Source organism: Eleutherodactylus coqui, chromosome 2 (genome assembly GCF_035609145.1).
Source record: "Eleutherodactylus coqui strain aEleCoq1 chromosome 2, aEleCoq1.hap1, whole genome shotgun sequence".
Classification (NCBI taxonomy): Eukaryota; Metazoa; Chordata; class Amphibia; order Anura; family Eleutherodactylidae; genus Eleutherodactylus; species Eleutherodactylus coqui.
In genome coordinates, this window is record NC_089838.1 from 54,359,346 (window position 1) to 54,384,695 (window position 25,350).

A 25,350-nucleotide genomic window follows, 5' to 3' on the forward strand; every position below is an offset into this window, starting at 1 on the left:
CCAGCTAGAACTAGGAGTAATAGATGCAATATAGACCATCCACCATAACACTGATACATATGGTTGGTGAGGAGACAAACTGCTATAGGCGTGCCGCGCGCGTGCGCCGGGCACATCCGCCGGGCCGAAGAAAGAAGATCTGGCCGCAAAGAAGAGATCTGCCCGGTCCGCTACGGGTAAGTTATTCTTATTTTAGGTCTCCCGCGGATCCGGACGGCTTCTATAGGCTTCAATAGAAGCCTGCGGGAGCCGTCCCCGCGGGAGACCCGCACCTAAATGGAGCATGTCCACATTTTTCTTAATTCACTTTTATTGACCATCCGCAGATATTTATCTACCCGCGGGTGGTCAATGCATCCCTATGGGGTGCGGATCCGCGTGCGGGTGATCCGCTGCGGATTTTAATTCTTCTTTTACCCATTGTGGCCCTAATATTATGACCGTATGCACAACAGGGCCCAAACCGAAAGGCGCATCAAACGTCAACTGTGTCTTAACTTTTACGTAATCGCCATTATCCATCGGATAACGGCGATCACATGACCGGGGACCGCTCACTGCGGCCCTCAGTCACTGCTCCAGGCTCTCGGCTACCTTTAGTAGCCAGGAGCAAGGAGACTTTAAATTTACCAGGCCCTCTGCAGCTTCTGCGCTTGCGTCCACCATCTTGCTGATGGGCACATGCGCTCACATGGACCATGCTCCATTTTCGTGCGGGAGACCAAAATCGGAATTTACTCACCTGCTCCGGATCTTCCCTTCGCCGTGGCTGGCTGTATAACATATCCAGTCGTGTAACGATCACAATAAAGCTGCGCTGCGAACACACAGGATAGATGATGTATACTCACTTAGGAGAGGGGAGTGTCAGCCTCCCCCCTCAGGAGTCCGAGATGGCTCTAAACAATTGTTAACTCCGAAGACTACCTCCACCAGAATCGAAAGTTGCTTCCTCACGATCCAATATCAGGAAATAGTTTTTATTATTAAACAAACACAAATAGGTCCCTTTTTGAGGGGACCCGGCATATACATACAACGCGTTTCGGCTGTTGGAAGCCTTTTTCAAGTATATCCTGCCACTCATAGATAGCTAACTTAAATATAAAACTACTAGACATACAATTCAATAACCTGGAAGAGCCACGTTGTATCGGGCAAAGTATACATCCTGGCGTGCGTCCCTGCATTGCCACCGGCTCACGCGTCATAATAACGCTGCTGGAGGACCTGTGATGATGCCGAAAAGTGGGCGGAGCAAGCGGTCACATGACTGGCAATGTCATGTGACACCGCAGATGGAATTGACAGTGAGGAGGTCACGTGACCGGCACTGTCATGTGACCGGCACAGACACGTCACATTACGTATGGGGTTCACAGCGGGAGGGGTGGGCTAACCGTCACCTATTATCCCGGCTGACATGTAAAGCTCCTTCCCATGTAATCACATGATGGGCATCCTATCATGTGATACACCATGACATATCAAAAAAGGCCTATTATATAAATATATAATATAAATATATAAATTATATAATTATACAAGTGATTTTTTTAAAAATGGAGCATGAAAAAATCTGGACCATGCTCCATTTTCGTGCGGGAGACCAAAATCGGAATTTACTCACCTGCTCCGGATCTTCCCTTCGCCGCGGCTGGCTGTATAACATATCCAGTCGTGTGAGACCGGCCTTTGGTAGATCACTACCTTTTTATCACGTGACCAGGGACAGCTCAACGAGACCACCGATCACTGCTCCAGGCTCTCGGTGACCTTTGGTAGCCGGGAGCACAGAGATTTAAAATTTACCGGGCTCCCCAGCTGCTGCGCATGTATCTGGCATTTTAAGGCAGGTTCATGCGCAGAAGCCGGAGAAGGTCCACGGAGGAGGATCACATTGAGGTTCAAATACGGAGGCCTCCGGTAAGAAGTTTCATCTCCTCTCACCGATCGAAGAGGGGAGATTAAACTTCAACTTTTTCTTAACTTTTACATGATCGCCGTTATCCAACCGAGGATAAGGATCCCGGGGGACATCGCCGGAGGCCTATAGAAATATTTTCACCTTCCTTTACGGATTGGATTCGTTACGGAATGGATATCCATTGGCTAACGGCAATCACGTGACTGGGGACCACGTACTGCGGCCCACCATGAAATCTCCAGGCTCTCGGCTATGTTTGGTAGCCAGGAGCAGGGATATCTTAAATTACTCAGGAAACTGCGGCTCTTGCATCGGCCAACGTTGACGACGGGCGCGTGCGCAGAAGCCGAGGTGAGGTCCAAGGGTAAATCCGGGGGCCTTAGGTATGTAATTACATCTCCCCTCACGAATATGAGCGAAGATTACATTTTACAATTTTTTAACTTTCTGTTTACTTTTAAGGGTGACTGGTGGTCGCGCCAACAGCAGGGAGCTGTCATGTCCACAGCCCCCAGGGCTTTAATCCCCAGAGCAAGTGTCTTTTTACGGCCCTGGAGATTAAAGCCCACTTAGGCAGGAAGTCACTAAGGGGTTAAGGAGCAAACAGACTTCGTCACTAGGGCCGCTCTCACACAGACAGTTTTTACAGCATTTAGCTCGGCGTTTAAAAAGCCACGGTAAACACTGTAAAACACCTCCATTGATTTCAGTGGAGCTTCTCAGTGATGTGGATTTATTTTGGGGTCTACGGCGTAATCAATAGGAATGTTTGTACCCTTCCAGATTTATGTTCAGAGATTGTGCGCACAATGTAAGAGATCACACGGAGACAAGACTGTCAGTGTAGAAAGTCTTCCTGACTGTTTATTAGTAGGCGTATAGCATCTTATATAGCATGATGAGTTAATTGCTCTTTATGGGCAGCAGGAAGCAATACGTGGTTGGGAATCAAAGCATGGGATTGGGTGGTCCAAATATGGTCTTTTTCCATCCGGTCCTGCGTGAGTTGCTGTAGTCATGGACGTCCGATATCACGTGGTTTCAGGTACAAAATCAGCGCCATCTCTCCGAGTTTGATGGAGAGGGCAGGGGCGAGAATGAGCAATGTGTCGTCAAATGACGCCTGAGGGTTATGTGCAGGTAAAATGTGTCCTGAGGTTATGAGCGTGTGTTTCTATCATGCTGCATATTCTGATGACGGTTAGCAGTAATGAAACTGTCTGTTTTACTAACTGTCCCTACACTACCCCGCAGCCCTCAACGGTTGACCCTCCTCGACCTCCCAGATCGAGGCAGGCCCATCGAGCAAGCTAAGGCAAGCTCTCCGGGTCTACCACAGGGTTTTTCACAGCCCTTGCGACTGGACCACAGCTAGCCTGAGTCCCCTGTATTAGTTTAGTCGCTCTTCTTTGAACCCCCTCCAATACTGTAACATCTTTCCTGAGCACCGGTGATGAAATAAGAACATCTAAAATCTATTTGGTATCTTCGTGTCCATAACAATTTGAACTCTCAAAAAATCAGCATCATTTATATTGTCAGAAAAGAAGCCAAAATGTCAGAATTGTACTTTTTGGGTCATTCAATTCCCCCCCCCCCCCCCCCCCCCAAAAAAAAATATAAAAAACGATGAAAAAGTGGCATGTAGTCCAAAATGATACCAAGAGAAACCATAGGTTGTCCTGCAAAGTTTTGAGATGGCAGCAAGTAAAGGATTCCCCGAGGCCTATGTTATGTCGTCTGGCCCTTGTAATCATGGCGGGCCGATGGGTTGCCATGACAACAGGTGTCCCTGCTTGCCATTACCTATGATCACTACTGTAACTGATGAGGCATTGCCGTACGTGTACGTATGTATATGTATTTATTATATATGATTGTTCTGACCAGGTTGGGGGAGTAGTGGTCAATGTAAGTGGGTGGCGCGGATCTAGGGATCAGTAATACTGGTGTGATGTGACTGTTAACCTGCTGATTTTTCATAATTTCCTGCAGATCTGACGTCCTTGAGAATGGGAAGGCTGTCCGACAGTGAAGAGACCCTCAACGTTCAGCAATCTTGAAACCCTTCGTTTTATGGACTGCTTTTTGCCTGTGACTCACCTTTTTTTTTTTTTATAAGCTTTTTCTTTCAAAGAATTATGACGGAGGATCCTGAAAAACTGCGCAATATTTTACACCGATTGAGTAAACAGAAAAGATACCCAAACACAGCGGCCTTTGGTTTATCAGGGAATGACACTTGGTGTAAAATCCACATTTTTAATAAATAATAAAACGTGATTTGAATTTGTTTTTTTGTTTTACCTTATTTATGTTTTAACTCCTGATTACCCACGCTGTAAAGCCGGCTGCACATGGCTGTGACGGGCTCCGCCATGGAATTCCGGGGCGGAGCCCGTCACGGCGGCCCCAAGAGACCCCAATACTTACCTCCAGTTTCGGAGTCCCGCATGACGCCTCAGCGCGCATGGGCAATCGAGCGTGTGACGCACCGCAGCGGCATGTGACGCGGTAGGCGTAGAGGCGGTTTCACGCTATCTTCCGCTGTGCTACAGCGGAAGATAGCGTGAATGGACGGCTTCCACAGACTGCAATGGAAGCCGTCCGCGCGTACACCCGCGGCAAATAGAGCATGCCGTGGGTGAGGACGGGTGATTTTACGGTGCGGAATTCCGCTGTGAAATTCCGCACCGTAAGCATTGAGCTATTAGGTTGAATAGATCTGTCTGTGGGAAGGAGCCTTAAGGCCTCATGTCCACTAGCAAAATGGAATTGCGGTTTCCGCAGCGGATTTGCCCCTAGGGAATCATTGGCCATCCGTGGTCCATTAAACTGATTTTTGCACCAGCTGATGGAATTTTAATAGAATTGCGTTTTTCACGCGTGGGAGAAAAAAACCCGGCATGCTCCATTTTACCTCGGATCGGCCACATTGCTATCACATTGATAGCAATGTGTGCAGATATCTGCATGCAAAAATTATACAATAGAAAGCTGATTCTACGCGGATTGTATTTTTCCAGTGGACATGAGACCTAAGGCCGCCTGCAGACGGCCGTGTCGCATCCAGCTGCTCGCAACGGGACCCGACCTGAGCACCTGTAGAGAGCAGTGCGGAACTCGCCCGCTCCCGCAGCTCTGACTCATGTGCCAGCAGACGGCACATGCGCAGAGCCGGCAGCCAGCGAGTGACGTTTATGTCCGGGGCTCTGCTAACCCCGCATAGAATTAGAGCATGGCGCGGTTTGTTTTCTGCGCGTGATTTCGCGTAGACAAACCACGGCCTTCTGCATAGGATTGCGTATTGAAATCCAATCCTATGCAGGCGTGTACAGCCGGAAATGTACGGTGCTGCGTCTGGCATAGACTGAAGTGGCAGCGGTGCGCACTCGTCATCAGCTGATTGGCAGGGATTCTGAGAGGCAGATCAACACTTCACTGCGCATAGATCATCAGTACTGGAGTCCCAGGGAACCCTTTTAACCCCTTGCCTTTGTGCATACTAACATAACATTAGGGCCACAATGGGTACATTTCTGAAAACAATACAAACAGGGGTATCCATTTTGGGGTGTCAGTGCACATGAAAATGATTTTGGGGGAAAAAAATTTAGAATAGCACATTACCCGAACGCTTTTTTTTTTTTTTTAATCTAAATTGCATTAATTCCTGAAAATGTGGGATCTAAATACTCCTGACACCCCTCAGTGAACACATTAAGGGGTGTACTTTGTAAAATAGGGTCATTTTAGGGGGTATGTATTCTGACACCCACGAGCCTTTGCAATCTTGGCTCGGTGGAGAAAAAAGGGTTTATCAAAATGAGGAAAAGTAAGATTCAACTTGAATGTCTCCTAAATGGTTCCAAACAAAGGATGTTTTTGCAAATGTGCGTCTAGAATAAAGTGAACAGATGGAAATATATGTTGGCAAAGATTTGTAGAGTATGCTTGCACATATGAGATATAACATTTGCAAATGTTAAAAAATTACAAGTTATTCAAAATGTTGTCAATATTCTTAATTTTAATTAATATACACAACTTCTAACTGCCCATTTTTACCACTTAAACGAAGTACAACAAGGCACAGAAAAAACAATGTAAGAATCACTTCGATTTGCAAACATGCCCATCTTGAAAGCGTCCTACTGAGCCAACATCAAGGACCGTCAGTCTCTCTGCTGCTTCAACAATGATTGTGAGCAAACGCAGTGTGGTAATCTTGAAATAACTTATCAGCTCACCTGTAAAGAAGAAGGAAAAAAGTTTGCTTTATTCTGGTGGTTTGCGTACTTTGTGGCTAATAAATCTCTAAACCGCTATAAGCTACATACTGTCCCTGCTTTTCTTCACCACAACTTTAATAGATCCAGACATCTCATTTGGACAATTGGTATGTTTTTCCGAAGCTTTGTTAGCTGTGTGCTAATTTGGTACAGTATTGTGATGGCACCTGTACGTTTGCTAGAAAATAAATAAAAGCTATTAGTGTATCCAAAAATGCCAAATAAAAAATAAAAATTCAAAAATTTTATGTAATCTGTTATCCGGCCTATAAGATGAAGTTTTAACACAGCAAATTATTGTCCAAATTCGACATACGTGTACACACGCGTACGTACGTACACACGCGTACGTACGTACACACATACGTACATACATACACGTACGTGCACGTACGTACACGCACGCACGTACGTGCACGCACGTACGTACATACATACACGTATATACGTACATACACGTACGTGTACGTACATACACACACAGTAATATATATACATATATGAACATATGAGCAGATGCAAGTGAAAACCTGCAAATATGCGCCAAATATGCACATATGAGCAGATGCTAGTGAAAACATGTAAACATGCACATATGAGCAGATGCAAGCGAAAACCTGCAAATATGCACATATGAGCAGATGCAAGCAAAAACCTGCAACTAGGCACAAAATGTGCACATATGAGCAGATGCACGCAATGAAAATTTTGGCAGATGCAGCAGCTTACCTCAACGAGTTATGTCAGCTGGTGTCCGAGCGAAGCGAAATTCTTCTCAAAACGCGTCCAAACGTCAGGATCCTCTCCACACGCAAGTTTGCAAAAAGGCGCACAAATCTTGGGTGGCCGCGTCTCCACACGTAGCGCACAATTCTGCAAACAAAAGTCAGGTGGCGTCGCGCAAATCTCAGGTGACGTACTCACCACATGTAGCGCACGAATCTCGGGAGGCCGCGTCTCCACACGTAGCGCACGAATCTGCAAAAATAAATCAGGTGGCGTGGTGCAAATCTCAGGTGACATACTCACCACACGTAGCGCACGAATCTCAGGTGGCCGCGTCTCCACACATAGCGCACGAATCTCAGGTGGCCGCGTCTCCACACGTAGCGCACGAATCTCGGGTGGCCGCGTCTCCACACGTAGCGCACGAATCTGCAAAAAAAAGTCAGGTGGCGTGGCGCAAATTTCAGGTGACATACTCATCACACATAGCGCACGAATCTCGGGTGGCCGCGTCTCCACACGTAGCGCACGAATCTGCAAAAAAAAGTCAGGTGGCGTGGCGCAAATTTCAGGTGACATACTCACCACACATAGCGCACAAATCTCGGGTGGCCGCGTCTCCACACGTAGCGCACGAATCTCAGGTGGCCGCGTCTCCACACGTAGCGCACGAATCTCAGGTGGCCGCGTCTCCACACGTAGCGCACGAATCTCAGGTGGCCGCGTCTCCACACGTAGCGCACGAATCTCAGGTGGCTGCGTCTCCACACGCAGCGCACAAATCTCAGGTGGGTACTCACCACACGTAGCGCACAGCGCACTAATTTCAGGTGGCGTCTCCACACATAGCGCACAAATCTCAGGTGGCCGCGTCTCCACAATTAGCGCACAGCGCACAAATCTCAGGTGGCCGTGTCTTCACACGTAGCGCACAGCGCACAAATCTCAGGTGACCGCGTCTCCACACATAGCGCACAGCGCACTGGCTGCTGGGAGATCCTACCACCAGCCAATACATTCTAGCCAGCAGATCAGTGAAGTGGCTAGAGTGGAGCTACTGAAGAGAGGAGCCGCTCCAATCTAGTCTTGTGGAGCTAGTGAGCTCCATATTACCTTCAGAGGGGAAGGATGGGTGGGGGGCTCATTTGTTGGCTGATGATGTCCTTTACACGGGCTAAACACGAACGGCTCCTTGTCGTCTCTCTGTGTAAACCACAACCATAGCTGCGGATTTGGACAGCAGATCACTGCAGCCGATCCACAACCATAGCGAATGTGTCCAGCATTTTGCCGGCGGGCACATGCGCAGAGGCCGGAAAGGTCCATGGAGGATAACCGCATCTGGATTCAAATGCGGAAGCCTCCGAGAAGATGTTTTATCTCCTCTCGCTGATCGCCGGGGTAAGGTCCGCGGATCAAATGCAAATCACAATAATAACGTATATAATAAAACAAAAGAACTGTTGTGATGAGTCTATGGATGAACCTTGCCTTGTTTCTCAGTGGTAACGGGTCTAAATCATATTCCACATTATTTGAAAGATGCAAAATTGGCCAATCGTTACATTTCGTATTATTCAGTTTGCATAATTTAATTCTTAACCCCTTAATGACAAGCACATAGTGTTTTTACATCCTGCCCAAGTGGGCCTTAATCCCTGAGGACGTAAAAACTTGTGTCTGGACGTGACAGCTTCATGCTGTCGGTGCCCGCAGGTAGCTCCTCTAGGTAATATGTAAATGAGGGAGCTGGCATGAATCCTACTTAGGGAGAGCAACTACAAACTGAGTAAGGAGACACACCTGGCCATGCACGCTCCTCTGGGTAATATGCAAATAAGGAAGCTGGCATGAATCCTCCTTAGGGAGAGGAAATACAAACTGAGTAAGTAGATGCACCTGGCCATGCACGCTCCTCTGGGTAATATGCAAATGAGGGAGCTGGCATGAATCCTCCTTAGGGAGAGCACCTACAAACTGAGTAAGGAGACGAACCTGGCGATGCACGCTCCTCTGGGTAATATGCAAATAAGGGAACTGGCATGAATCCTCCTTAGGGAGAGCAAGTACAAATTGAGTGAGGAGACGCACCTGGCCATGCACGCTCCTCTGGGTAATATGCAAATAAGGGAGCTGGCATGAATCCTCCTTAGGGAGAGCAATTACAAATTGAGTAAGTAGACGCACCTGGCCGTGCACGATCCTCTGGGTAATATGCAAATGAAGGAGCTGGCATGAATCCTCCTTAGGGAGAGCACCAACAAACTGAGTAAGTAGACGCACCTGGCCATGCACGCTCCTCTGGGTAATATGCAAATAAGGGAGCTGGCATGAATCCTCCTTAGCGAAAGCAACTACAATCTGAGTAAGGAGACGCACCTGGCCATGCACACTCCTCTGGGTAATATGCAAATAAGAGCTGACATGAATCCTTCTTAGGGAGCGCAACTACAAACTGAGTAAGTAGACGCACCTGGCCATGCACGCTCCTGTGGGTAATATGCAAATGAGGGAGCTGGCATGAATCCTCCTTAGGGAGAGCAACGAGAGAACTCGGCACCTGAGAGGTGTAGACCGTGTTTGAAAAAGCATTAAGCTTGCGCTCCCGGCCTAGAGCATGAATCAGAGCACGATTCGCGTCTAACACAAACTCACTGTTTTCACCGTCCTGTAACTCGGCACCTGAGAGGTGTAGACCGTGTTTGAAAAAGCAATAAGCTTGCGCTCCCAGCCTAGAGCATGAATCAGAGCACGATTCGCGTCTAACACAAACTCACTGTTTTCACCGTCCTGTACCTCGGCACCTGAAAGGTGTAGACCGTGTTTGAAAAAGCATTACGGTTGCGCTCCCAGCCTAGAGCATAAATCCCAGCACGATTCGCGTCTAACACAAACTCACTGTTTTCACCGTCCTGTAACTCGGCACCTGAGAGGTGTAGACCGTGTTTGAAAAAGCAATAAGCTTGCGCTCCCAGCCTAGAGCATGAATCAGAGCACAATTCGCGTCTAACACATACTCACTGTTTTCACCGTCCTGTAACTCGGCACCTGAGAGGTGTAGACCGTGTTTGAAAAAGCAATAAGCTTGCGCTCCCAGCCTAGATCATCAATCCCAGCACGATTCGCGTCTAACACAAACTCACTGTTTTCACCGTCCTGTAACTCGGCACCTGAGAGGTGTAGACCGTGTTTGAAAAAGCAATAAGCTTGCGCTCCCAGCCTAGAGCATGAATCAGAGCACGATTCGCGTCTAACACAAACTCACTGTTTTCACCGTCCTGTACCTCGGCACCTGAAAGGTGTAGACCGTGTTTGAAAAAGCATTACGGTTGCGCTCCCAGCCTAGAGCATAAATCCCAGCACGATTCGCGTCTAACACAAACTCACTGTTTTCACCGTCCTGTACCTCGGCACCTGAGAGGTGTAGACCGTGTTTGAAAAAGGAATAAGCTTGCGCTCCCAACCTAGAGCATGAATCAGAGCACGATTCGCGTCTAACACAAACTCACTGTTTTCACCGTCCTGTAACTCGGCACCTGAGAGGTGTAGACCGTGTTTGAAAAAGCAATAAGCTTTCGCTCCCAGCCTAGAGCATGAATCAGAGCACGATTCGCGTCTAACACAAACTCACTCTTTTCACCGTCCTGTAACTCGGCACCTGAAAGGTGTAGACCGTGTTTGAAAAAGCATTACGGTTGCGATCCCAGCCTAGAGCATAAATCCCAGCACGATTCGCGTCTAACACAAACTCACTGTTTTCACCGTCCTGTAACTCGGCACCTGAGAGGTGTAGACCGTGTTTGAAAAAGCAATAAGCTTGCGCTCCCAGCCTAGAGCATGAATCAGAGCACAATTCGCGTCTAACACATACTCACTGTTTTCACCGTCCTGTAACTCGGCACCTGAGAGGTGTAGACCGTGTTTGAAAAAGCAATAAGCTTGCGCTCCCAGCCTAGATCATCAATCCCAGCACGATTCGCGTCTAACACAAACTCACTGTTTTCACCGTCCTGTAACTCGGCACCTGAGAGGTGTAGACCGTGTTTGAAAAAGCAATAAGCTTGCGCTCCCAGCCTAGAGCATGAATCAGAGCACGATTCGCGTCTAACACAAACTCACTGTTTTCACCGTCCTGTACCTCGGCACCTGAAAGGTGTAGACCGTGTTTGAAAAAGCATTACGGTTGCGCTCCCAGCCTAGAGCATAAATCCCAGCACGATTCGCGTCTAACACAAACTCACTGTTTTCACCGTCCTGTAACTCGGCACCTGAGAGGTGTAGACCGTGTTTGAAAAAGCAATAAGCTTGCGCTCCCAGCCTAGAGCATGAATCAGAGCACGATTCGCGTCTAACACAAACTCACTGTTTTCACCGTCCTGTAACTCGGCACCTGAGAGGTGTAGACCGTGTTTGAAAAAGCAATAAGCTTTCGCTCCCAGCCTAGAGCATGAATCAGAGCACGATTCGCGTCTAACACAAACTCACTCTTTTCACCGTCCTGTAACTCGGCACCTGAAAGGTGTAGACCGTGTTTGAAAAAGCATTACGGTTGCGATCCCAGCCTAGAGCATAAATCCCAGCACGATTCGCGTCTAACACAAACTCACTGTTTTCACCGTCCTGTAACTCGGCACCTGAGAGGTGTAGACCGTGTTTGAAAAAGCAATAAGCTTGCGCTCCCAGCCTAGAGCATGAATCAGAGCACAATTCGCGTCTAACACATACTCACTGTTTTCACCGTCCTGTAACTCGGCACCTGAGAGGTGTAGACCGTGTTTGAAAAAGCAATAAGCTTGCGCTCCCAGCCTAGATCATCAATCCCAGCACGATTCGCGTCTAACACAAACTCACTGTTTTCACCGTCCTGTAACTCGGCACCTGAGAGGTGTAGACCGTGTTTGAAAAAGCAATAAGCTTGCGCTCCCAGCCTAGAGCATGAATCAGAGCACGATTCGCGTCTAACACAAACTCACTGTTTTCACCGTCCTGTACCTCGGCACCTGAAAGGTGTAGACCGTGTTTGAAAAAGCATTACGGTTGCGCTCCCAGCCTAGAGCATAAATCCCAGCACGATTCGCGTCTAACACAAACTCACTGTTTTCACCGTCCTGTAACTCGGCACCTGAGAGGTGTAGACCGTGTTTGAAAAAGCAATAAGCTTGCGCTCCCAGCCTAGAGCATGAATCAGAGCACAATTCGCGTCTAACACATACTCACTGTTTTCACCGTCCTGTAACTCGGCACCTGAGAGGTGTAGACCGTGTTTGAAAAAGCAATAAGCTTGCGCTCCCAGCCTAGATCATCAATCCCAGCACGATTAGCGTCTAACACAAACTCACTGTTTTCACCGTCCTGTAACTCGGCACCTGAGAGGTGTAGACCGTGTTTGAAAAAGCAATAAGCTTGCGCTCCCAGCCTAGAGCATGAATCAGAGCACGATTCGCGTCTAACACAAACTCACTGTTTTCACCGTCCTGTACCTCGGCACCTGAAAGGTGTAGACCGTGTTTGAAAAAGCATTACGGTTGCGGTCCCAGCCTAGAGCATAAATCCCAGCACGATTCGCGTCTAACACAAACTCACTGTTTTCACCGTCCTGTACCTCGGCACCTGAGAGGTGTAGACCGTGTTTGAAAAAGCAATAAGCTTGCGCTCCCAACCTAGAGCATGAATCAGAGCACGATTCGCGTCTAACACAAACTCACTGTTTTCACCGTCCTGTAACTCGGCACCTGAGAGGTGTAGACCGTGTTTGAAAAAGCAATAAGCTTTCGCTCCCAGCCTAGAGCATGAATCAGAGCACGATTCGCGTCTAACACAAACTCACTGTTTTCACCGTCCTGTAACTCGGCACCTGAGAGGTGTAGACCGTGTTTGAAAAAGCAATAAGCTTGCGCTCCCAGCCTAGAGCATGAATCAGAGCACGATTCGCGTCTAACACAAACTCACTGTTTTCACCGTCCTGTACCTCGGCACCTGAAAGGTGTAGACCGTGTTTGAAAAAGCATTACGGTTGCGCTCCCAGCCTAGAGCATGAATCAGAGCACGATTCACGTCTAACACAAACTCACTGTTTTCACCGTCCTGTAACTCGGCACCTGAGAGGTGTAGACCGTGTTTGAAAAAGCAATAAGCTTGCGCTCCCAGCCTAGAGCATGAATCAGAGCACGATTCGCGTCTAACACAAACTCACTGTTTTCACCGTCCTGTACCTCGGCACCTGAAAGGTGTAGACCGTGTTTGAAAAAGCATTACGGTTGCGCTCCCAGCCTAGAGCATAAATCCCAGCACGATTCGCGTCTAACACAAACTCACTGTTTTCACCGTCCTGTAACTCGGCACCTGAGAGGTGTAGACCGTGTTTGAAAAAGCAATAAGCTTGCGCTCCCAGCCTAGAGCATGAATCAGAGCACAATTCGCGTCTAACACATACTCACTGTTTTCACCGTCCTGTAACTCGGCACCTGAGAGGTGTAGACCGTGTTTGAAAAAGCAATAAGCTTGCGCTCCCAGCCTAGATCATCAATCCCAGCACGATTAGCGTCTAACACAAACTCACTGTTTTCACCGTCCTGTAACTCGGCACCTGAGAGGTGTAGACCGTGTTTGAAAAAGCAATAAGCTTGCGCTCCCAGCCTAGAGCATGAATCAGAGCACGATTCGCGTCTAACACAAACTCACTGTTTTCACCGTCCTGTACCTCGGCACCTGAAAGGTGTAGACCGTGTTTGAAAAAGCATTACGGTTGCGCTCCCAGCCTAGAGCATAAATCCCAGCACGATTCGCGTCTAACACAAACTCACTGTTTTCACCGTCCTGTACCTCGGCACCTGAGAGGTGTAGACCGTGTTTGAAAAAGGAATAAGCTTGCGCTCCCAACCTAGAGCATGAATCAGAGCACGATTCGCGTCTAACACAAACTCACTGTTTTCACCGTCCTGTAACTCGGCACCTGAGAGGTGTAGACCGTGTTTGAAAAAGCAATAAGCTTTCGCTCCCAGCCTAGAGCATGAATCAGAGCACGATTCGCGTCTAACACAAACTCACTCTTTTCACCGTCCTGTAACTCGGCACCTGAAAGGTGTAGACCGTGTTTGAAAAAGCATTACGGTTGCGATCCCAGCCTAGAGCATAAATCCCAGCACGATTCGCGTCTAACACAAACTCACTGTTTTCACCGTCCTGTAACTCGGCACCTGAGAGGTGTAGACCGTGTTTGAAAAAGCAATAAGCTTGCGCTCCCAGCCTAGAGCATGAATCAGAGCACAATTCGCGTCTAACACATACTCACTGTTTTCACCGTCCTGTAACTCGGCACCTGAGAGGTGTAGACCGTGTTTGAAAAAGCAATAAGCTTGCGCTCCCAGCCTAGATCATCAATCCCAGCACGATTCGCGTCTAACACAAACTCACTGTTTTCACCGTCCTGTAACTCGGCACCTGAGAGGTGTAGACCGTGTTTGAAAAAGCAATAAGCTTGCGCTCCCAGCCTAGAGCATGAATCAGAGCACGATTCGCGTCTAACACAAACTCACTGTTTTCACCGTCCTGTACCTCGGCACCTGAAAGGTGTAGACCGTGTTTGAAAAAGCATTACGGTTGCGCTCCCAGCCTAGAGCATAAATCCCAGCACGATTCGCGTCTAACACAAACTCACTGTTTTCACCGTCCTGTAACTCGGCACCTGAGAGGTGTAGACCGTGTTTGAAAAAGCAATAAGCTTGCGCTCCCAGCCTAGAGCATGAATCAGAGCACAATTCGCGTCTAACACATACTCACTGTTTTCACCGTCCTGTAACTCGGCACCTGAGAGGTGTAGACCGTGTTTGAAAAAGCAATAAGCTTGCGCTCCCAGCCTAGATCATCAATCCCAGCACGATTAGCGTCTAACACAAACTCACTGTTTTCACCGTCCTGTAACTCGGCACCTGAGAGGTGTAGACCGTGTTTGAAAAAGCAATAAGCTTGCGCTCCCAGCCTAGAGCATGAATCAGAGCACGATTCGCGTCTAACACAAACTCACTGTTTTCACCGTCCTGTACCTCGGCACCTGAAAGGTGTAGACCGTGTTTGAAAAAGCATTACGGTTGCGCTCCCAGCCTAGAGCATAAATCCCAGCACGATTCGCGTCTAACACAAACTCACTGTTTTCACCGTCCTGTACCTCGGCACCTGAGAGGTGTAGACCGTGTTTGAAAAAGCAATAAGCTTGCGCTCCCAACCTAGAGCATGAATCAGAGCACGATTCGCGTCTAACACAAACTCACTGTTTTCACCGTCCTGTAACTCGGCACCTGAGAGGTGTAGACCGTGTTTGAAAAAGCAATAAGCTTTCGCTCCCAGCCTAGAGCATGAATCAGAGCACGATTCGCGTCTAACACAAACTCACTGTTTTCACCGTCCTGTAACTCGGCACCTGAGAGGTGTAGACCGTGTTTGAAAAAGCAATAAGCTTGCGCTCCCAGCCTAGAGCATGAATCAGAGCACGATTCGCGTCTAACACAAACTCACTGTTTTCACCGTCCTGTACCTCGGCACCTGAAAGGTGTAGACCGTGTTTGAAAAAGCATTACGGTTGCGCTCCCAGCCTAGAGCATGAATCAGAGCACGATTCACGTCTAACACAAACTCACTGTTTTCACCGTCCTGTAACTCGGCACCTGAGAGGTGTAGACCGTGTTTGAAAAAGCAATAAGCTTGCGCTCCCAGCCTAGAGCATGAATCAGAGCACGATTCGCGTCTAACACAAACTCACTGTTTTCACCGTCCTGTACCTCGGCACCTGAAAGGTGTAGACCGTGTTTGAAAAAGCATTACGGTTGCGCTCCCAGCCTAGAGCATAAATCCCAGCACGATTCGCGTCTAACACAAACTCACTGTTTTCACCGTCCTGTAACTCGGCACCTGAGAGGTGTAGACCGTGTTTGAAAAAGCAATAAGCTTGCGCTCCCAGCCTAGAGCATGAATCAGAGCACAATTCGCGTCTAACACATACTCACTGTTTTCACCGTCCTGTAACTCGGCACCTGAGAGGTGTAGACCGTGTTTGAAAAAGCAATAAGCTTGCGCTCCCAGCCTAGATCATCAATCCCAGCACGATTAGCGTCTAACACAAACTCACTGTTTTCACCGTCCTGTAACTCGGCACCTGAGAGGTGTAGACCGTGTTTGAAAAAGCAATAAGCTTGCGCTCCCAGCCTAGAGCATGAATCAGAGCACGATTCGCGTCTAACACAAACTCACTGTTTTCACCGTCCTGTACCTCGGCACCTGAAAGGTGTAGACCGTGTTTGAAAAAGCATTACGGTTGCGCTCCCAGCCTAGAGCATAAATCCCAGCACGATTCGCGTCTAACACAAACTCACTGTTTTCACCGTCCTGTACCTCGGCACCTGAGAGGTGTAGACCGTGTTTGAAAAAGCAATAAGCTTGCGCTCCCAACCTAGAGCATGAATCAGAGCACGATTCGCGTCTAACACAAACTCACTGTTTTCACCGTCCTGTAACTCGGCACCTGAGAGGTGTAGACCGTGTTTGAAAAAGCAATAAGCTTTCGCTCCCAGCCTAGAGCATGAATCAGAGCACGATTCGCGTCTAACACAAACTCACTGTTTTCACCGTCCTGTAACTCGGCACCTGAGAGGTGTAGACCGTGTTTGAAAAAGCAATAAGCTTGCGCTCCCAGCCTAGAGCATGAATCAGAGCACAATTCGCGTCTAACACATACTCACTGTTTTCACCGTCCTGTAACTCGGCACCTGAGAGGTGTAGACCGTGTTTGAAAAAGCAATAAGCTTGCGCTCCCAGCCTAGATCATCAATCCCAGCACGATTCGCGTCTAACACAAACTCACTGTTTTCACCGTCCTGTAACTCGGCACCTGAGAGGTGTAGACCGTGTTTGAAAAAGCAATAAGCTTGCGCTCCCAGCCTAGAGCATGAATCAGAGCACGATTCGCGTCTAACACAAACTCACTGTTTTCACCGTCCTGTAACTCGGCACCTGAGAGGCGTAGACCGTGTTTGAAAAAGCAATAAGCTTGCGCTCCCAGCCTAGAGCATGAATCAGAGCACGATTCGCGTCTAACACAAACTCACTGTTTTCACCGTCCTGTACCTCGGCACCTGAGAGGTGTAGACCGTGTTTGAAAAAGCAATAAGCTTGCGCTCCCAGCCTAGATCATCAATCCCAGCACGATTCGCGTCTAACACAAACTCACTGTTTTCACCGTCCTGTAACTCGGCACCTGAGAGGTGTAGACCGTGTTTGAAAAAGCAATAAGCTTGCGCTCCCAGCCTAGAGCATGAATCAGAGCACGATTCGCGTCTAACACAAACTCACTGTTTTCACCGTCCTGTAACTCGGCACCTGAGAGGCGTAGACCGTGTTTGAAAAAGCAATAAGCTTGCGCTCCCAGCCTAGAGCATGAATCAGAGCACGATTCGCGTCTAACACAAACTCACTGTTTTCACCGTCCTGTACCTCGGCACCTGAGAGGTGTAGACCGTGTTTGAAAAAGCAATAAGCTTGCGCTCCCAACCTAGAGCATGAATCAGAGCATGATTCGCGTCTAACACAAACTCACTGTTTTCACCGTCCTGTACCTCGGCACCTGAAAGGTGTAGACCGTGTTTGAAAAAGCATTACGGTTGCGCTCCCAGCCTAGAGCATGAATCAGAGCACGATTCGCGTCTAACACAAACTCACTGTTTTCACCGTCCTGTACCTCGGCACCTGAGAGGTGTAGACCGTGTTTGAAAAAGCATTACGCTTGCGCTCCAAGCCTAAAGCATCAATCCCAGCACGATTCGCGTCTAACACAAACTCACTGTTTTCACCGTCCTGTACCTCGTCACCTGAAAGGTGTAGACCGTGTTTGAAAAAGCATTACGGTTGCGCTCCCAGCCTAGAGCATAAATCCCAGCACGATTCGCGTCTAACACAAACTCACTGTTTTCACCGTCCTGTAACTCGGCACGTGAGAGGTGTAGACCGTGTTTGAAAAAGCAATAAGCTTGCGCTCCCAGCCTAGAGCATGAATCAGAGCACAATTCGCGTCTAACACATACTCTGTTTTCACCGTCCTGTAACTCGGCACGTGAGAGGTGTAGACCGTGTTTGAAAAAGCAATAAGCTTGCGCTCCCAGCCTAAAGCATGAATCAGAGCACGATTCGCGTCTAACACAAACTCACTGTTTTCACCGTCCTGTACCTCGGCACCTGAAAGGTGTAGACCGTGTTTGAAAAAGCATTACGGTTGCGCTCCCAGCCTAGAGCATAAATCCCAGCACGATTCGCGTCTAACACAAACTCACTGTTTTCACCGTCCTGTACCTCGGCACCTGAAAGGTGTAGACCGTGTTTGAAAAAGCATTACGGTTGCGCTCCCAGCCTAGAGCATAAATCCCAGCACGATTCGCGTCTAACACAAACTCACTGTTTTCACCGTCCTGTACCTCGGCACCTGAGAGGTGTAGACCGTGTTTGAAAAAGCAATAAGCTTGCGCTCCCAACCTAGAGCATGAATCAGAGCACGATTCGCGTCTAACACAAACTCACTGTTTTCACCGTCCTGTAACTCGGCACCTGAGAGGTGTAGACCGTGTTTGAAAAAGCAATAAGCTTGCGCTCCCAGCCTAGAGCATGAATCAGAGCACAATTCGCGTCTAACACATACTCACTGTTTTCACCGTCCTGTAACTCGGCACCTGAGAGGTGTAGACCGTGTTTGAAAAAGCAATAAGCTTGCGCTCCCAGCCTAGATCATCAATCCCAGCACGATTAGCGTCTAACACAAACTCACTGTTTTCACCGTCCTGTAACTCGGCACCTGAGAGGTGTAGACCGTGTTTGAAAAAGCATTACGGTTGCGCTCCCAGCCTAGAGCATGAATCAGAGCACGATTCACGTCTAACACAAACTCACTGTTTTCACCGTCCTGTAACTCGGCACCTGAGAGGTGTAGACCGTGTTTGAAAAAGCAATAAGCTTGCGCTCCCAGCCTAGAGCATGAATCAGAGCACAATTCGCGTCTAACACATACTCACTGTTTTCACCGTCCTGTAACTCGGCACCTGAGAGGTGTAGACCGTGTTTGAAAAAGCAATAAGCTTGCGCTCCCAGCCTAGATCATCAATCCCAGCACGATTCGCGTCTAACACAAACTCACTGTTTTCACCGTCCTGTAACTCGGCACCTGAGAGGTGTAGACCGTGTTTGAAAAAGCAATAAGCTTGCGCTCCCAGCCTAGAGCATGAATCAGAGCACGATTCGCGTCTAACACAAACTCACTGTTTTCACCGTCCTGTAACTCGGCACCTGAGAGGCGTAGACCGTGTTTGAAAAAGCAATAAGCTTGCGCTCCCAGCCTAGAGCATGAATCAGAGCACGATTCGCGTCTAACACAAACTCACTGTTTTCACCGTCCTGTACCTCGGCACCTGAGAGGTGTAGACCGTGTTTGAAAAAGCAATAAGCTTGCGCTCCCAGCCTAGATCATCAATCCCAGCACGATTCGCGTCTAACACAAACTCACTGTTTTCACCGTCCTGTAACTCGGCACCTGAGAGGTGTAGACCGTGTTTGAAAAAGCAATAAGCTTGCGCTCCCAGCCTAGAGCATGAATCAGAGCACGATTCGCGTCTAACACAAACTCACTGTTTTCACCGTCCTGTAACTCGGCACCTGAGAGGCGTAGACCGTGTTTGAAAAAGCAATAAGCTTGCGCTCCCAGCCTAGAGCATGAATCAGAGCACGATTCGCGTCTAACACAAACTCACTGTTTTCACCGTCCTGTACCTCGGCACCTGAGAGGTGTAGACCGTGTTTGAAAAAGCAATAAGCTTGCGCTCCCAGCCTAGAGCATGAATCAGAGCACGATTCGCGTCTAACACAAACTCACTGTTTTCACCGTCCTGTACCTCGGCACCTGAAAGGTGTAGACCGTGTTTGAAAAAGCATTACGGTTGCGCTCCCAGCCTAGAGCATAAATCCCAGCACGATTCGCGTCTAACACAAACTCACTGTTTTCACCGTCCTGTAACTCGGCACCTGAGAGGCGTAGACCGTGTTTGAAAAAGCAATAAGCTTGCGCTCCCAGCCTAGAGCATGAATCAGAGCACGATTCGCGTCTAACACAAACTCACTGTTTTCACCGTCCTGTACCTCGGCACCTGAGAGGTGTAGACCGTGTTTGAAAAAGCAATAAGCTTGCGCTCCCAGCCTAGAGCATGAATCAGAGCACGATTCGCGTCTAACACAAACTCACTGTTTTCACCGTCCTGTACCTCGGCACCTGAGAGGTGTAGACCGTGTTTGAAAAAGCAATAAGCTTGCGCTCCCAGCCTAGAGCATGAATCAGAGCACGATTCGCGTCTAACACAAACTCACTGTTTTCACCGTCCTGTACCTCGGCACCTGAAAGGTGTAGACCGTGTTTGAAAAAGCATTACGGTTGCGCTCCCAGCCTAGAGCATAAATCCCAGCACGATTCGCGTCTAACACAAACTCACTGTTTTCACCGTCCTGTAACTCGGCACCTGAGAGGTGTAGACCGTGTTTGAAAAAGCAATAAGCTTGCGCTCCCAGCCTAGAGCATGAATCAGAGCACGATTCGCGTCTAACACAAACTCACTGTTTTCACCGTCCTGTAACTCGGCACCTGAGAGGCGTAGACCGTGTTTGAAAAAGCAATAAGCTTGCGCTCCCAGCCTAGAGCATGAATCAGAGCACGATTCGCGTCTAACACAAACTCACTGTTTTCACCGTCCTGTACCTCGGCACCTGAGAGGTGTAGACCGTGTTTGAAAAAGCAATAAGCTTGCGCTCCCAGCCTAGAGCATGAATCAGAGCACGATTCGCGTCTAACACAAACTCACTGTTTTCACCGTCCTGTACCTCGGCACCTGAAAGGTGTAGACCGTGTTTGAAAAAGCATTACGGTTGCGCTCCCAGCCTAGAGCATAAATCCCAGCACGATTCGCGTCTAACACAAACTCACTGTTTTCACCGTCCTGTAACTCGGCACCTGAGAGGCGTAGACCGTGTTTGAAAAAGCAATAAGCTTGCGCTCCCAGCCTAGAGCATGAATCAGAGCACGATTCGCGTCTAACACAAACTCACTGTTTTCACCGTCCTGTACCTCGGCACCTGAGAGGTGTAGACCGTGTTTGAAAAAGCAATAAGCTTGCGCTCCCAGCCTAGAGCATGAATCAGAGCACGATTCGCGTCTAACACAAACTCACTGTTTTCACCGTCCTGTACCTCGGCACCTGAGAGGTGTAGACCGTGTTTGAAAAAGCAATAAGCTTGCGCTCCCAGCCTAGAGCATGAATCAGAGCACGATTCGCGTCTAACACAAACTCACTGTTTTCACCGTCCTGTACCTCGGCACCTGAAAGGTGTAGACCGTGTTTGAAAAAGCATTACGGTTGCGCTCCCAGCCTAGAGCATAAATCCCAGCACGATTCGCGTCTAACACAAACTCACTGTTTTCACCGTCCTGTAACTCGGCACGTGAGAGGTGTTGACCGTGTTTGAAAAAGCAATAAGCTTGCGCTCCCAGCCTAGAGCATGAATCAGAGCACAATTCGCGTCTAACACATACTCTGTTTTCACCGTCCTGTAACTCGGCACCTGAGAGGTGTAGACCGTGTTTGAAAAAGCAATAAGCTTGCGCTCCCAACCTAGAGCATGAATCAGAGCATGATTCGCGTCTAACACAAACTCACTGTTTTCACCGTCCTGTACCTCGGCACCTGAAAGGTGTAGACCGTGTTTGAAAAAGCATTACGGTTGCGCTCCCAGCCTAGAGCATGAATCAGAGCACGATTCGCGTCTAACACAAACTCACTGTTTTCACCGTCCTGTACCTCGGCACCTGAGAGGTGTAGACCGTGTTTGAAAAAGCATTACGCTTGCGCTCCAAGCCTAAAGCATCAATCCCAGCACGATTCGCGTCTAACACAAACTCACTGTTTTCACCGTCCTGTACCTCGTCACCTGAAAGGTGTAGACCGTGTTTGAAAAAGCATTACGGTTGCGCTCCCAGCCTAGAGCATAAATCCCAGCACGATTCGCGTCTAACACAAACTCACTGTTTTCACCGTCCTGTAACTCGGCACGTGAGAGGTGTAGACCGTGTTTGAAAAAGCAATAAGCTTGCGCTCCCAGCCTAGAGCATGAATCAGAGCACAATTCGCGTCTAACACATACTCTGTTTTCACCGTCCTGTAACTCGGCACGTGAGAGGTGTAGACCGTGTTTGAAAAAGCAATAAGCTTGCGCTCCCAGCCTAAAGCATGAATCAGAGCACGATTCGCGTCTAACACAAACTCACTGTTTTCACCGTCCTGTACCTCGGCACCTGAAAGGTGTAGACCGTGTTTGAAAAAGCATTACGGTTGCGCTCCCAGCCTAGAGCATAAATCCCAGCACGATTCGCGTCTAACACAAACTCACTGTTTTCACCGTCCTGTACCTCGGCACCTGAAAGGTGTAGACCGTGTTTGAAAAAGCATTACGGTTGCGCTCCCAGCCTAGAGCATAAATCCCAGCACGATTCGCGTCTAACACAAACTCACTGTTTTCACCGTCCTGTACCTCGGCACCTGAGAGGTGTAGACCGTGTTTGAAAAAGCAATAAGCTTGCGCTCCCAACCTAGAGCATGAATCAGAGCACGATTCGCGTCTAACACAAACTCACTGTTTTCACCGTCCTGTAACTCGGCACCTGAGAGGTGTAGACCGTGTTTGAAAAAGCAATAAGCTTTCGCTCCCAGCCTAGAGCATGAATCAGAGCACGATTCGCGTCTAACACAAACTCACTGTTTTCACCGTCCTGTAACTCGGCACCTGAGAGGTGTAGACCGTGTTTGAAAAAGCAATAAGCTTGCGCTCCCAGCCTAGAGCATGAATCAGAGCACGATTCGCGTCTAACACAAACTCACTGTTTTCACCGTCCTGTACCTCGGCACCTGAAAGGTGTAGACCGTGTTTGAAAAAGCATTACGGTTGCGCTCCCAGCCTAGAGCATGAATCAGAGCACGATTCACGTCTAACACAAACTCACTGTTTTCACCGTCCTGTAACTCGGCACCTGAGAGGTGTAGACCGTGTTTGAAAAAGCAATAAGCTTGCGCTCCCAGCCTAGAGCATGAATCAGAGCACAATTCGCGTCTAACACATACTCACTGTTTTCACCGTCCTGTAACTCGGCACCTGAGAGGTGTAGACCGTGTTTGAAAAAGCAATAAGCTTGCGCTCCCAGCCTAGATCATCAATCCCAGCACGATTCGCGTCTAACACAAACTCACTGTTTTCACCGTCCTGTAACTCGGCACCTGAGAGGTGTAGACCGTGTTTGAAAAAGCAATAAGCTTGCGCTCCCAGCCTAGAGCATGAATCAGAGCACGATTCGCGTCTAACACAAACTCACTGTTTTCACCGTCCTGTAACTCGGCACCTGAGAGGCGTAGACCGTGTTTGAAAAAGCAATAAGCTTGCGCTCCCAGCCTAGAGCATGAATCAGAGCACGATTCGCGTCTAACACAAACTCACTGTTTTCACCGTCCTGTACCTCGGCACCTGAGAGGTGTAGACCGTGTTTGAAAAAGCAATAAGCTTGCGCTCCCAGCCTAGAGCATGAATCAGAGCACGATTCGCGTCTAACACAAACTCACTGTTTTCACCGTCCTGTACCTCGGCACCTGAAAGGTGTAGACCGTGTTTGAAAAAGCATTACGGTTGCGCTCCCAGCCTAGAGCATAAATCCCAGCACGATTCGCGTCTAACACAAACTCACTGTTTTCACCGTCCTGTAACTCGGCACCTGAGAGGCGTAGACCGTGTTTGAAAAAGCAATAAGCTTGCGCTCCCAGCCTAGAGCATGAATCAGAGCACGATTCGCGTCTAACACAAACTCACTGTTTTCACCGTCCTGTACCTCGGCACCTGAGAGGTGTAGACCGTGTTTGAAAAAGCAATAAGCTTGCGCTCCCAGCCTAGAGCATGAATCAGAGCACGATTCGCGTCTAACACAAACTCACTGTTTTCACCGTCCTGTACCTCGGCACCTGAGAGGTGTAGACCGTGTTTGAAAAAGCAATAAGCTTGCGCTCCCAGCCTAGAGCATGAATCAGAGCACGATTCGCGTCTAACACAAACTCACTGTTTTCACCGTCCTGTACCTCGGCACCTGAAAGGTGTAGACCGTGTTTGAAAAAGCATTACGGTTGCGCTCCCAGCCTAGAGCATAAATCCCAGCACGATTCGCGTCTAACACAAACTCACTGTTTTCACCGTCCTGTAACTCGGCACGTGAGAGGTGTTGACCGTGTTTGAAAAAGCAATAAGCTTGCGCTCCCAGCCTAGAGCATGAATCAGAGCACAATTCGCGTCTAACACATACTCTGTTTTCACCGTCCTGTAACTCGGCACCTGAGAGGTGTAGACCGTGTTTGAAAAAGCAATAAGCTTGCGCTCCCAACCTAGAGCATGAATCAGAGCATGATTCGCGTCTAACACAAACTCACTGTTTTCACCGTCCTGTACCTCGGCACCTGAAAGGTGTAGACCGTGTTTGAAAAAGCATTACGGTTGCGCTCCCAGCCTAGAGCATAAATCCCAGCACGATTCGCGTCTAACACAAACTCACTGTTTTCACCGTCCTGTAACTCGGCACCTGAGAGGCGTAGACCGTGTTTGAAAAAGCAATAAGCTTGCGCTCCCAGCCTAGAGCATGAATCAGAGCACGATTCGCGTCTAACACAAACTCACTGTTTTCACCGTCCTGTAACTCGGCACCTGAGAGGTGTAGACCGTGTTTGAAAAAGCATTACGGTTGCGCTCCCAGCCTAGAGCATAAATCCCAGCACGATTCGCGTCTAACACAAACTCACTGTTTTCACCGTCCTGTAACTCGGCACCTGAGAGGCGTAGACCGTGTTTGAAAAAGCAATAAGCTTGCGCTCCCAGCCTAGAGCATGAATCAGAGCACGATTCGCGTCTAACACAAACTCACTGTTTTCACCGTTCTGTAACTCGGCACCTGAGAGGTGTAGACCGTGTTTGAAAAAGCAATAAGCTTGCGCTCCCAGCCTAGAGCATGAATCAGAGCACGATTCGCGTCTAACACAAACTCACTGTTTTCACCGTCCTGTAACTCGGCACCTGAGAGGTGTAGACCGTGTTTGAAAAAGCATTACGCTTGCGCTCCCAGCCTAAAGCATCAATCCCAGCACGATTCGCGTCTAACACAAACTCACTGTTTTCAACGTCCTGTAACTCGGCACCTGAGAGGTGTAGACCGTGTTTGAAAAAGCAATAAGCTTGCGCTCCCAGCCTAGAGCATGAATCAGAGCACGATTCGCGTCTAACACAAACTCACTGTTTTCACCGTCCTGTACC

The 25,350-nt window shown here is 48.6% G+C and overlaps 1 long non-coding RNA gene across 1 annotated transcript in view; it reads right to left on the minus strand.

Moving 5' to 3' along the window:
- Positions 1-5,961: 5,961 nt before the first annotated feature.
- The window catches only part of LOC136610559 (uncharacterized), a 65,877-nt gene continuing 46,488 nt past the window's right edge, over positions 5,962-25,350 (minus strand). The window contains exon 3 of the long non-coding RNA XR_010790104.1: positions 5,962-6,177. This is a non-coding gene — a long non-coding RNA (uncharacterized lncRNA). The remainder of the gene's footprint in view (positions 6,178-25,350) is intronic.